Here is a 12,739-nt window from a genome sequence, read left to right as displayed (position 1 = left end):
ATATTGAAAAGCTAAACAACAAACAACAAACTGAAGTATGACTCGTGCTATTTTTGGACTGTGCAGCTAATAATAATAATCTGGTTATACACTGGTCATAAAGCTGTAGTAGTACAATGTTATTGTCCCTCACAGCACACTCATTACGTAAGATATATTGGAAAAAAAGGAGTCAGTGAAAAAAGATAAACCTACTTTTACAAATTTACTCTGACTCATATATTAAGACACATGTTTATACAGATGGACTGTGAGTGTTTGTTTTTCTTATTTTCAATGTCTCTTTCATGGTGGGAGACTTCTTTAAAACTGAACAACTGTAAAAAATATGAGAATAATCCCCAGCCATCTCACAGAGTGGTTAAAGTCCCTTTTTCATACACTGCTACTAAAACAAGGGGTCCTAAAATCTTATTTTCGCAGGTCCAGTGTTTTTTGGGGGTTTGACAATTCATGCATTCAACAATAACAGTAATCAAGAGTTCCCATTTCTCTTTTATATAAACATGACCCAGAGATTCAGATCTAAAATATAAATGGCAAAAGGGCCAAGAGAAGAGTAGAGTCTGTGGGAAAACAGGACTCTGCAACACATAAGTATAGAAATAAGAAAAAAGGGACTGGGTCATAGCAAATATACAAAAAGGCAGGCCACACGGATGGACAAAAAAATGAAAGCGGTAAGGAAATACACAAATATAGCACCAAAGATAGAGAGCACTGATGTCACAGCGTGGCATCTGTGCTCTCTAACTTGAAGACGGTATCCTGCTTGTGTATGTTAAATCTAACTATACTCTTTCTTAACTGTTTATCTGTCAGTTCAATTCAACTGTAGTTATATAGCGCAGCAGTCACCTCAGGGGGCTTTACACTGTAAGGTAAAGAGCTTGAACCCCAACAATCAACAAACTCCCTCTGAGCAATCATTTGGCAATAGTGGGATGGAAAAACTCCCATTTAACATGAAGTACCTCAGCAGCACGGTGGCACAGTGGTTAGCAATGTTGCCTCACAGCAAGGTCCTGAGTTCTATTCCACCATCAGACGAGTCTTTCTGTGTGGAGTTTGCATATTCTCCCCATGTTTGTGTGGGTTCTCTCTGGGTACTCCGACTTCCTCCCACAATCCAAAGACAGTTAGTGGGGATAGGTTAATTGGAATCGAAATTGCTCATAGGTGTGAATGTGGCTGGGATAGGCTCCAGCCTCCCCACGACTCTGGGAAGGATAAGTGGCAGAGATTGGATGGATGGAACTAGGGATGCACCGATACCGATACTGGCATCAGGTATCAGGGCCGATACTGTAAAATGTGTGTGTACGCATACTCGTAAAAGTTAACCGATACCATGAACCGATACCAACTTATTTCATTAATCAGAGGGTGGCTTATCATTTTTGTTGTAGTTTTTTTAGATTGGCCACTAGGGGGACATCCCGCGCTAAACAGGCACAGGGTTAGACGAGTCAGACTGGCAGCTCCAGATAAAAAAAGAGAAACTGGAGGCTGCTGTAGCTAGACTAAACAAAATGTCTGCAGTGTGGACCGGAACAGCCAACTTTAACTCAGGTTTTGGCAAAGCGATGAAAAATGTCAAGAGAAAATCCACGGGCAGTTAAAATAACAGAGGCTCTGACTCATTTTATCGCTCTCGATGACCAGCCAATGCCAGTCGTGAAAAACATAGGATTCTTCTCAGCATGCTCGAGCTGCGATATGAAATTCCCAGCCGCCCACACATCAGGGAGATAATGGTGCCCAAACTTTCTAAACAGGTAAAGACAAGCAGTGTGTGCGCGATGTCAGTCCTTGGTTTAACGGCACAGTGGACTGATGATCCACGGGCAGATGGGGAGTTCTTTCGTCAATGCCAAATACTTTCGTTATTTTCTTTGTTTGTTTACAATATGGACACTCTGCAACAATTTAAAAGTTTATTTTATTCTCAAACCTAATTTGTATTTATTTTATTCCAAACAGAAGTGTTTATTTATTATTCCGAAAGCTCGAGACAGTGCCAATAGTTCAGTGATATTTTGTTAAATTACAATGTGGAGACTGCAATAATTTAACAGAAGTGCTTATTTTTCACTTGAAATTTTTTTGTGGTCATTTTTATTAAGATATTATTTATTATCGGCAGAGAATAAAATAAAATAAAACCTGTCTTCCAATTCATTGCATGTGTGTGTGTGTGTGTGTGTGTGTGTGTGTGTGTGTGTGTGTGTGTGTGTGTGTGTGTGTGTGAGATAGAAGTATCGGTTTTTGTACTCTGTATCGGCAAGTACTCAGATCCAAGTATCGGTATCGTATCGGTTTGAAAAAATTGGTATTGTTGCATCCCTAGATGGAACCTCTGGCAGAATCAGGCTGAGGGAGGGGCAGCTATCTGGCAGTCGGTTCACACCAAAGGCCAATTACAGTAAGTATCACCAATCAAGATAACATCAATTACTTGTAAATATGGGAAGATTCAGACAGTGATAGCATCTGAACTCAAGAAGGAAGGTCCCCAGCCAATTCAAACCCAGGAAAGTCTTGCTGTGAGGTGACGATGCTAACCACTCCACCACTGTGGTGCCTATGGACACCTTAAGAGTTTCATGTTGCAAAGCTCAAATAATATCAAACTGGTTTCTTGAACATGACACTGTACTTGTTGAATTTATGAGTTTATTAAGACGGTTCTGAGGGGGTCCAACTCAAGTGAGTGTAAGTAATCACTGTCTGACAAAAAAATATTTCACAATGGAATACAAATAAAAATGCTAATTTAAATGTTAATTTAAACCTGATGAGACATGTCTGCCCTCTTCAAAATTTCATGTACCATAAAAGGAGGGTGTGTTTCAGTCTGTAATGCTTATTCAAAGTTGATGGCCATCATTCAGTGTGTTGATCCTGGAATCTGGTTGCAGTGATTCAGTGTGCTATTATTTCATTAAGCACCATTACATCTGAGTCATTTTTACTTGGATGGATGTCTTTTACTACCATATTGATTTATGGTAAAACATTAAAAGCGTTTGCAGTTCAGTTCAAGTTTTAGAAATTTCTTCATAAAGCAGTACAACAAAATAAAGTATTTAAAACTTATTGTGGTGTTTTAAATATAATCATTAGTTTCAGTTACTTGTTGCTTTTTGGAGGACCTCTGAATTGCACTGATATGGTATCCAGAGTATATTGTTTATTGCAGTTTTAGTGGCTTTTTTAGAGTGAATCTTAATGTCAAAGTGCACCGTTTGCCCAGTTCTCAGGCCATGTGCTTACACGTGCTTACCACATGCTCCTTACTTGTGCAGCCAGAAATGGTTGTGAGCTGAAGCAAACAAATGACTAGTTAAGAAATTCTAAATGTTAAGCAAGCGAAAAACACCGAGATTACTTTTGTCAGGAACTGCAGTCAAGGACAGGGTCGAATAAAATTTAGCTGCCACGCTGCATTTATGTTGGACTGAAAGTCGAAATCGAGACTTTAGTGCGGTGTTAAGTTGATCCGTTTTTTTTTCTGGATATGCAAGGAGGAAAGTGTTTTCTGATATATTATCCACAGGACGACCTGTTGCTGTGGCTTTGTTTTGGTTGGAGAGAGTAGATTTCACTTTCCTGTGTCATAAAGACGGCTCCTTGGTGCCTTTTTGGCTTGTAGATTCCAGCTGTCCTGTTGTCTGTTGTTGCGTATAAGCAGTAAGTAATGTATGTTTCAGGGTTTCCTGCTTTGTTTGTTTTTAGGGGTGTTGTTTACACTTCAGTTATACATTATCATTGATATAATCCAGTTGATTTTCTTTCACAGAATTTCGTTTAAAGGAATAATCTTATTACAATACCATTATTATCATTGGGTGTATTTCGTTAGTTTGTCAAGAATTTCCAGCCTGCTTTGCTTAGTGTCAAGTAAGGTAAGTGGATAAGGAGATGGTGGTGTATTTGGTTGCAAAAACAAATTTCCTCAGTGACTCGAGTTCAGTAAATGGAAGTTAAATGGAAGATTCCTTTTGATTGTTTATAAGACCCCAAATTTCTTTGTAAAGTGTCTCCTTTCAGGGTGTGACCCGGTTTGACTTTCTGTGAGATCCTGCTGGCTTATCTAAGGAAAGGGACCGTTTGCCAGTCTTTCCTCCGAGGGTGTTTATGATAATGATATTAATTCATGTTTGCACACTATAGTACTTAGTACTTATCGTATCTGAGCTCCCTTCTCTGGTTCCAACAGTTCCGTTATGGAGGAAAAAAGGAAGTCCTAACAATGTTAAGGAAGTGTGTTGGTATGCCTGTCGGAAATGAGTGTCACTGCTCTTAATTGAACTGAGAGATGCGGGGTAAACTAACTGCAACTAAATTTCAGTGGGTGGGGGTTTAAGTTGGGAAAACTTGGTGAAATGCATGGGAATGGTTATATTTTTGGCCTCACTTAATTGGTTTTCCCATGCCTTAGGTACAACAACATTTTGTTAACATGTCAACTTAATGTTTATGGTATCTTAAGCATTTCTTTTGCTGGGCACCATCTGACATGGTGAAAAGTTGTTTCATCAGCATGTCATATTGCCCGTGTACTCTGCTGCCTTCACTCTCTCTCACTGTGAAGTGGCACACTGCCTAATTTCTGTCCCCAAGTCCCAAAGAAAGCCTGAGAAATTTTCTGATAAGGCAGAAATAAAACAATCTACAAATATGTAAGCATCACTTCTCACTGTGAAGGGATATTGGCTTACAATGCCAGGACTTTATTTTATTTTACATGTTAGATAGAATAGATAGGTATTTTAGGTGATGCCCGTATCAGTATTTAATGTGAGTGATTGATGCTGTAATGTTTATTATTTCAAACCAAGCATGTAGATCAATTTGCCTTTGGCGAGGGTATACAGTGCAAGCTCCCTATATTTGTTTTTCCATTTGTGTATTATTCTTCCTATTTTATTTATGCTTGTTTGCTTTTTGATACTTACTGTGATTTTTTTACTCTGTTGCTTTTTTTGGCTGTCTTTGCTCACTATGGATGGTTTCACCTTTATAAGCTTCTAGAGTTCTTTTTCTCCTGAAACTCTCACCTGGACCTTTACCTCTTTTGTTAAGTTTTGTGACTCCTATAATGACATAAAGTTGTTTTAATTTGTTATAGTTGTTGGAGTTACTAATCATGAATTTTGTCACTGACCTTTTCTCTATAGTTCCACCATGTTAACTTTCTTCTATGTGAATTTTCTACTACAAATCAATCACAACACCTCAATTCCAACTTAACTGTGAGCAGACATTTTGCGGGCAGCTGCTCATGCCACAAATGGGCACATTTCTTATCAACATTAGGTTGCGCACAGAGGCACACCTTTTTACTTACATGTACATACTTATTGATTTCAACACCCATTCAGTCATGCAAATATCTATCAGATCAAAAATTTACTTCAAATTTCAACAAAGTTGTCATGAACCGAAAGGCTGGGAGACAGAGACTGTCCAAGTAAGGTGAAGCCAGGGTTGGAACTCCACTGAATGAAGGGAAGACAGAAATTACTCCAAGAGATAAATCACACAAGGAAAACCACAAAGGGTAAACATCATTTACCACCAAGAAGAGTAGAGCAAACTGGCGAGGAGGAGCCAGTTGAGTCAGCTTAAGTAGGTCTCCCGCTGATTGCTCGCAGATGAGGCTCAGGTGAAGCACTGAAGTCTCCGCCCCCAAGGGATAGCTCAGCAGCCACAGAAGGAAAACCCCTCCAGGTACTCCCAGGGACCATGACAAACATTGAGTTTGCACAAATTGAGTATCAATATTTCTATACTTATTACAAGAACAAGCAATAACATGTCTTTTCTTGACATTGTGCTCCAACTGGCAAATTCAAATGTAATATTTCACATGATAAATAAGAGTTCATCTGTATTAAAATAATATATAGGTAATATTTTAATATAAAGACTTGTTTCGGACTTTACGTTTCCCAATTTTGCTTTAAGTTATAAAGTTATTTACATATGGCCTAATACTTATCTTTATTGCTGTTTTAGAGGAGCGGTGCTTCAAAGGATAGTTGCAGATTTCTGTCAGAATCTGCAGATTATACAGTACAAATAAAATGTTCACGTTTCTCCAACGTTGTCGTCCCAACAGTTTCACTAACATCTACACTGGACGGCCAGGAAGCGTTCGCGATGTCTTCTCGGCGCTGATAATTGGCGTCTGTCTTGTGTCAGTGACGTAAAAGACGGATTTAATGCGACTTGACCATTCAAGCAGCAGCCGCTTTCTAAAACAACAGATATGTACTGGGTTCAGTACCACATACGAAAGTGACCCAGATCGGATTTGAAAATATCGGATTTGAAAAAAGTCGGATTTGATGCGCTTTCGCCTGCAGTGTGAATGTAGCCTAAGACCTGACCTGACACATAAACATAGACAAACAGGCACACACAGACACAAACATGCATTCCCACCCTCATGCACACATGTACAAATACTGAGCACTCGCTCAACATGGAGAGACAAACAGAAATGAAGACTGTACACACACTCACACACCCCAAACATACTCTATACCCGCAGAGCCAATCCGACCCCAGACCCAAGAGATGTTTCCCTTTATTCTGGGGTGGAGACAAGCAGCAGCAGGGAGGCACAGCATCCCAGACCCCAACCAGATGGCTAGTTCCTTCTCCCGGCCAACTGCCCTAGACGGCAACCAAACAACGGGGGAGTGAAGACCCCAACAGTTATGTTTGTCACTGTTATGAAGCTTGCAGAGTCATAAAAACACAATTGTTTAGGGTTATAAAATGTGAAGTAATTGCTGCCATGGGTCAAAATTGAAATTCAAATAGAAAATTATAAAACAGAAAGTGAAAAACAAAACTGACATGCAAAAGAGATGCGTAGCAAACAAGAGGCCAAAAGGGCAGGTGGTTGAGCACCACCTGGAGTCTGTGCACGTGCCTGCAAACAGCTCTGCACAACCCAGAGCTTTACACATGAACCAACTACGCAACTTTTATCTCTTTAAAAAGTTAAAAAGCAAACAATTGTCTCTGTGCTGAGTCAACCTCAAAGGATGTCATGATGAATAGTTGTTTATTTTTCATTCTAACCCTGAATTTTGAAAAAGGTCAACCCATTTATCTTGTTACCCTGCTAATTAGAGAAACGTAGATTACCTCTGTAATGATGCTGGTCTGCGCTTTACTTTACACCAGACTGTATATGCCTGTGAGACCTGCGTTGTGAATTTAATTATCACTGCCAAAGATGACAAAAAATGATACACAGAGATTTGAATGTTTTATTTGAGCCCTTGCAAAGCTCACTGAAGGTCTGAGGCTTGAAGATTTGATGCCAAACATGAGTCACCCTGCTTCCTGGGTTGGCTCTTACCAGAAGTCATCAGTTTTCCCTGGGTGCCTGGGCTTAGATCTGCTGTTCCCTGGATCTTGCTTCGTATGCAGAGCAATGCTAATTGCTGAGAAACAACATCTGGAGCATGGTCTGGATATGTGAGTGTTGAACTCTGGAGGTAGGCCAGAGTGTGTGTGTGTTTGCTGGTGACAACACAGGCCATTAATGTTTGTATGGCATCAGGGCACTTCTCATCTACCAGTCTGTGAGGCTGCACTCTGCAGTGTCCCACCTCAGAGAGAGACAGAAGACATGGGCTGGAAGAATGCCTTCATCTTGCCTCAGCACTGTGGTTTACTCTTTGCACGTCTTTTGGAGACTTAAAACAAACCGAGGATGAATGAACATCAGACCAATCTGTACAGTGTCAGCTGCAGATTAAGAATGACCCACGCCACATAGCTAAACAACTTCACTCGGTGATTATCTCATGATGATGACGCCAGAGCTGATCCACTGCAGCAGTCTGCAGCAAGATGTAAGCACTTAGCCAGTGAACAAAGGTTTATTGTACCAATGGAAGCCCATGTGTGGACAGTTAAACAGTGAGTGCCCTCATGCTCAAAGAAATATACAAGAAAACAACGGCATCTGTATCAGCACAGTGGTTGTTTGAACCTGAGATCACTGCAGGAAGCAAAACTAGTTCATTGAGGATGCCACCAGCATAGGTAATATGTATCTGTTTAGGGATGTTGAATTGCTTGATTTTTGAATATATACATGTCGCGTGATGTCCAGGGGTGTACAATGGGCAGTAAGTGGGTAGGGGCCTCAGCTTCATACAATTTACATATAATGTAATTAAGCTGGAAGCCATGAACCTCAACCTGTGCTTAATTTGTCGCAGATCCTGCTTTATTTTCTGATGTGCAAAATAAGAACACCGAAGAACAAAATGTTAGAAATGTTCCATTTAGAGTTGTGGTATTGTGTTTTTATTACCTGCTAAAACTCAAACAAAACCAGACATTCAGAGCAAGAAACACTTTTGGCATAATTTCATTGACAGCCACCTTACACTGTGACTTATTTACCACTCTATGGCACTGTTTCCCAACCTTTTGGAGCCACGGCACACATTTCACATTAGAAAAAAAATCACAGGGCACACCACCAAACACCAATGTCACAAAAAGCATATTGATCATTTTCCCCCACGCACCTGGTATAGCAAAATTGGCTCAGTCTGTTCCCAGTATACATTTTTTGCTTTCTTCTGACCACTACTCATGCTAAGGTCCTTCATCTGGGTTGGAATTTTCTCCAAGACCCAGGACAGACTGACTACTTTTACTTTTCAAATACTGTTGTCTCACTCACAAAATGAGTATTATGTAATTTCTTCTTCATCTTCTTCTGTTTTACTGGCAGTTGGCAACCCATTTAATCAGTGCAGGTAGCTGTACTGCCCTCTAGTGGAAGAGAATGCAATTGTTCTGCCCGTTTCTCACGCAGATCGGTGGAACCAGATCATCTTCAGTTGAGATAAAATTGGTCTCTGGAATACTTTGTTGTACAGAAATGTTCAAGGCTCAGTGACTGCAAGGTATCCAGGTCCTTTGGCTACAAGACAAGGCCAAATCATTACCCCTCCACCACCGTGCCTGACCGTTGATATGAAGTGTTTGCGCTGGTTTTTGCATTTAGCCAAAAACATGTTCAGGTGTAACTTTCAGGTAAAGCCATTCTGCCATATTCTTTTTAGAGAAAAGAGGCTTTCTCCTGACAACCAAGAGTCTGTTTGTAGTCTGTGCGCATTTTCACACCGATGGAATATTTACTCTGATCCAAATCAGTTGATAAGATGGTAAACTTGTAGATTTTTCCTGTGATTTGGTTTCTTTTCTTACAGAAAAAAAACTACAGGGGAACCAAAATATGTCACTACAAACCACATGACGACATTTAGTCAGCTTACTGATCAGATGTGTTTGGGGCAGGAGCAACAGAAGTAAATAAGATAACTCTTTATTTTCATTGCACAGTCATACTTGGGACAGTTTTCCACTTTCATTGTACTATTGTACTATGAAAGTGGAAAACTGTCCCATGTCGGAACTAAGCACAAGTAAACACAACAAAACACAACACAGTAAACTTTAAAGTAAACAAAAAGTTGAAAAAAAAAAATGTATGAATAATAAATTAAAGAATGAATGTTCACTGCACATTATTGCCCCCCAAAAAAGTACAAGGAGGTAGCTATTCAGGTTAGCTGTTAGCATTGATTAGGGCTATTGCTCTTTTGTAAAAGACGTCCTTGAGTCGGTTTGTCCCCAATCTCAGCAACCAGAACCTCCTGCCACACCTCCACCTTCAAATACAGAAAGAAGGTGCCGTCTTCTGGCTTAGTGGGCACATGGAGAATTTACATTACATTAATGTGCTAGCACCACTGACTGTGTACAGGAAGGTTTTTAGCTCAGACTTGCAGCATACATCTGTTGGCTCTGATCAGGTTCACACCGTAAACGACTTGCTCTGGAATTCATTTGGAACTGGATCCAGACCACCTCCTCCAAAGTGTCTCGCTGCTTGTGTTTTGGTGCAATTATCATGTTTGCACCTGCCAAATAAACCACTATAAGAAGGAAAATGAAAGACCAATTTAAAAGGACTAAACACCACAGATGTGAAAACACCCTTAAATAAAATGCTGCTCTTGGGTTTGTTGCAGTTGCTCTGAGTATTGCACAGTCCGGCCTCTGGGTGAATTTGCTGGGACGTCCACTCTTCACACTTGCTGATAATTACTTAATCAAGTGCACCACCTGGCTGCTGATTACCTTTTTAATTCCTAAGGAAGCAGTTTTCTTAGTTTTGAACAGAGCTGCAAAGTCCTGTGAAAACTTTTTGTCATGTGACTCTGGTTCTAAGTTGGTGAGTTTGTTTCTCCAACTCTAAACAAAAAAAAAAAGTGCGGCATACACCCGATAAATGGTTTAGACTGAGGTGGATCACATTCTCAACATAAACAAGTCTCTGCAGATCTGGAGTTTGTTTGGAGATAACCTCCTCCAAAGCATCTTAGTGTGGTTGTTTTGGTCTACACCCATGTTCACAACCGAACCACACGGGCACACACAAGGCCTGAAAGCAAGACCAACATAAACAGGCTAAACACTGCATGTGTGAAAATATCCTTAGATTAATCATCTCCACCAATGAGGTTATGTAATTATTGTGGTTTGTCTTTAATTTCTTTGTTTGCTTATTTGTAAGCAGGATTACTCCATTATGGGTGGATTTGCATTAAAACCTTTTTCACAGCTTGGCTCGACTTAGAAGTAACTCCTTTTTGGATTTTAGATCAAGGGTCTGAGTACAGGAATGTTTGCCACTGCAAGGCAGGGCAAAATTGAACATTTTGCATCATAGCTTCATCAACAAATATCAAATTTAAAGAAGGAAAAACTAAGAAAGTATCTAAATGTTCCCACAAAATTATCACTAACTAATCATATTCCATTTGGAGTCTCAGTAAGGTGTGAAGTCTCAACTGCTCGTTGCTTTATAGCATCTATTATCTGTCTGTTATCAAATTCTGAGGAAAACTGAGGGAGGAAAATGGGTCAGTAAGTTTTGAAGTGGTGAATTTATTTGAATGCCTTTGACTAAATCTTCAGTAAGTTGGAATTTAATATACTAAAGTTTATATATAAAGTTTGTGTGCCTTCTTGGAGAGCCCTCAAAAGCTGACTTTACAGACTTTATTTCCTTTCTAGCAAAGCCAAAATTCAAAGTGGATTATATTCCACGGCTTTGCCAACTGTAAAAGGTCTTTTCTAATCCTTGGTTAAGACAGTTTATTACAGTGTGAAAATCCAAATGCTGCAGTATGTTGAGCAATGCAATGTGACACAAAGAGGATCCAAAGTCTCACAGAGATTTACACTGACAAATCAAAGGAAAAACCACAAAGTGTCTCAGTAGTAAGGTGTCAGGAAACCACGTGCCACAAGAACTGCTTCAGTGCATCTTGGCATCGACTCTCTTGAATGCTACTGAAGGATGAAACTCCATCCTTCCAAAAATTTTTTCCTTCATTTGGTTTTTGATGATCGTGGGTGAGGTCTAAAACACTGGCCCGAAGTCTCCCAGGGGTGTTCAGTCACTTCATGATCTGGTCATTTGTCAATTTCATATTCATCAAACAATTCTGTGACCTTTGTACCCTAAAGATTGAATCCAAAAGAGATCACTCCCATCAGGGCAGAAACATATTTTATTAGAGGATACAGTCATGTGGAACGTTTCACAAGGCTCCGTGCAGGCCTGTGAAAAGCTAAGTAAGCCCATGATTCATCAGCTTGTAGAACCACCTTTAGCAGCATTATCTTGAAGTAATCATTTTCTGTATGACTATCAGTCTCTCACATCATTACAGGGGAATTTGGGCCCATTCTTCTTTACAACAGTGTTACAGTTCATTGAGGTCTGTTTCAGTCAGGTTGAGGTCTGAACTTTAACTGGGTCATTGAAACACCTCGATTCTTTTTTTTCAGCTATTCTGTTATAGATTTCCTGCTGCACTTGGGATCATTGTCCCGTCTCGTGACCCAGTTTGGGCCAAGCTTTAGCTGTCGGACACATGGCTTCACATTTCACTCTGGAATACTTTGGTATACAGAGGAGTTTACGGTTGACTCAAAGACTGCAAGGTGCCCAGGTTTTGTGGTTGCAAAACAAGGCCAAATCATCACCCCTGTACCACTGAGCTTGACAGAGAGTATGAGGTGTTTGCACTGATATGCTGTGTTTGGTTTTCAGCAATGTGTTGCTGTTTATTATGGCCAAACATCTCCCCTTTGATCTCATCTGCCCAAAGGACATTGTCCCAGGTTTGTTCAGAGAGAGAACAAAGCCCGGCAACATGTCCAAACAAGCCATACTTGTTCAGTTTTTTTTCTCATTGTACTGTCATGAAATTAAACATGCTAACTGAGGCCTGTAGAGTCCGAGATGCAGCTCTTGGGTTTGTTGCAGTTTCTCAGAGGATTGCACACTCTGGAGAAACTGACCTTTGGGTGATTTTGCTGGAACATCTATTCCTGGGAAGATTTTTGACATTGTGTTAACACACACCTGCATGCTCCAGACCAGCAAACTGCCAAAACTTCTGCTTTTATAGAGATGCTCACGCCTGCTGATGATCAGTTAATCAAGTACATTTGATTAGCAGCACCTGGTTCCTACTGAGCCTCTTAATGCCTATGGAAGCAGAGAGGGAACATGTTCTTTTTCACATGACTGTAAAAGAGTTGATTCCAAACCATTTGTACTATTTGCAGTGTACAATTTGCAAATAGTTTGCAATTTGCAGAACTATTA

The sequence above is a fragment of the Neolamprologus brichardi genome, chromosome 14, assembly GCF_056152115.1.
Source record: "Neolamprologus brichardi isolate AB-2024 chromosome 14, ASM5615211v1, whole genome shotgun sequence".
NCBI lineage: Eukaryota > Metazoa > Chordata > Actinopteri > Cichliformes > Cichlidae > Neolamprologus > Neolamprologus brichardi.
This window is presented reverse-complemented; position numbering follows the sequence as displayed.